General features: G+C 42.9%; 1 long non-coding RNA gene across 1 annotated transcript; it reads right to left on the bottom strand.

Moving 5' to 3' along the window:
* Nucleotides 1-349: 349 nt before the first annotated feature.
* On the bottom strand, nt 350-1682 carry LOC311441518. Its single transcript, XR_014696008.1, has 3 exons — nt 1466-1682; nt 1294-1346; nt 350-859 (listed from the first exon to the last, which is right to left on the bottom strand). It is a non-coding gene; the product is annotated as an uncharacterized lncRNA (long non-coding RNA).
* Between the last annotated feature and the right edge of the window lie 313 nt (nt 1683-1995).

The raw sequence follows: 1995 nt of genomic DNA, 5'->3' as shown, positions 1-1995 counted from the left end.
CCTGTTCCCACTTTCATACTAGTGTTAGGATGTTCAATTCTCTAGTTCCTAGGAGTCAGCAATTCACAAAACAATTGATTTCCTTAGTCTTCAATTGTCTTCTCTGCTCCTCCTATTGCAGATTAAATTTCACTGAGACCTATCTTCTGTCCTATAAAAGGCACCCAAGAGGCAGCAGCCTGGTATAGTCTCTTAGCAGAAGATAAACTTATAGCAATCTGTCTATTGTTATATGTCATTTATACAACATTTTTCCTTTCGGCAGTACATAGATTATCCTTTCTCCTCATATAGCAGCATAGATTAAAAAATAATTTTTATAGTATAGGGGAAAAGAAAATTTAGTGCGTACAAATTACAAATACTTTTAATTTGATGACATTGGTGAAGGTTAAAACTTGAAATAGGCTTTAGATAAAGCTCATATACGCTGACCGATATGTCCTACTTGAAAGAATATGCATGATTTACATTAATTATACTGTTTCCTAGTGCATTCCCTTTGCACTATTTTCACTTTTTACATTATTTATTCCACATAGGATTCAATCCATTCAGGATTTCACTGAAAGAGAATAACTAACCAAGTGAACATGCCATTTCTACTCGAATATTTATAGCTCAAAGCTATTTAAAACTAAAACCTCTTAAAGACAAATGTGAGTAACGCATTAAATATCTTTGTAAATCTTATTTAGGTTCCTCAACCTGACAAATTATTCATGTCCACAGTTGTGGTCGTATGCCCGGTTCCTCTGGAGGGACCATTCAGCTGGGCATAGCTCTGCACACCGAGGAGAACCTACACCCAGTGTTGGAAGAGGCAAGGATGGATCCATGCTAGAATGGCAACAATCTCCTTCAAAATTAAAGGAAAAAATGCAGAAAAAAAAAAAAAAAAAAAAGACACCAACAAATTTTCTTCCAGTGAAAATCCCTGTGTCTAGACAGAAAGAAAAAAAAAAAAAGAGCAAATGTGTTTGCTAACACATTTGAATATGACTTTTTAAAGCAATTACAGAAAAGTGTGTAATAGTTTGTGGTGCTGAACTCCTCCAGAGACCTCCATGCCACACTGACTGCACATTTGCCTTTCCAATGGATCACTTAGGGAAGGCAGGAGTGATTTTGTTCCTCATAAAACTCTAAATAAACTATCTCATAGTTGTAAAAAACATATGCCTGATTAGATTTTACCTGGGATTTCCTCTTCTTATAGCTAATTTGGATTCTATTCAGCAAGTACACGGCTATGGTGCAAAGCAACGTACCAAAGCTATGGGCACGGTCTACCTGCAGGGCTCCGCGTGACGGCAGCAGCTGGCCTTCTGGGTTTGTCACTCCACCTGAGGTGAAAAACACAGGCTCATGTAAGTAAACCACACTCTTTGGAAAGTGTTGCTGCCTGAGTTGGAGGAAAATTTAATCTTAAAAAAAGCAGAAGTGAAATTCACTTGAAACTCACATGGAACCTGGCTGCTGGCTGTGGGCTGGAGGGATTGTGAGGTGAGGGGATGCAGTGACAACAGTAAAAACCCTACAACAAGGAATTTCTGTGCTCTGTGCGATTGTTCCTACTCTGTCACCGACGCTGACACAATTTTTTCCCTCCCGCTATGCCCACGCTGGATTTTTCCTCTCACGGTGTGCCCGCAGCCCGCGCTGCGCCTTGCTGTGGGAGACCGTTCTCCCGCCCTTTTCCCGGAACTACAACTCCCAGCAGCCCTTGCGGTGCACCGCCCACTCCACGAGCGGCTCTCTGGCGAGGGGGCTGCTGGGAGTTGTAGGCAGCTGCCGCAGCGGGGCTTTTGAGGCGGCCGGGGGCCGGCAGGGCTGTGGGGTTTGGCTGTGGAGAGCGGGGCGTGTTGAGATTTTTTTCACGTCGGCTCCTCTCCCTGCTTTGTAGCAGAGAGCTGAGACCTGAACGAGGTTTTTATGTGGTTATTTTCCCCCTTGAGTTTGATTTATGACTCACCGTCCCCTTGTGAGGAGAGG

Source organism: Aythya ferina (genome assembly GCF_964211825.1).
Source record: "Aythya ferina genome assembly, chromosome: 9".
Classification (NCBI taxonomy): Eukaryota; Metazoa; Chordata; class Aves; order Anseriformes; family Anatidae; genus Aythya; species Aythya ferina.
Note: the sequence above shows the minus strand (reverse complement) of the source record. Positions and strands in the feature narration are given on the sequence as shown.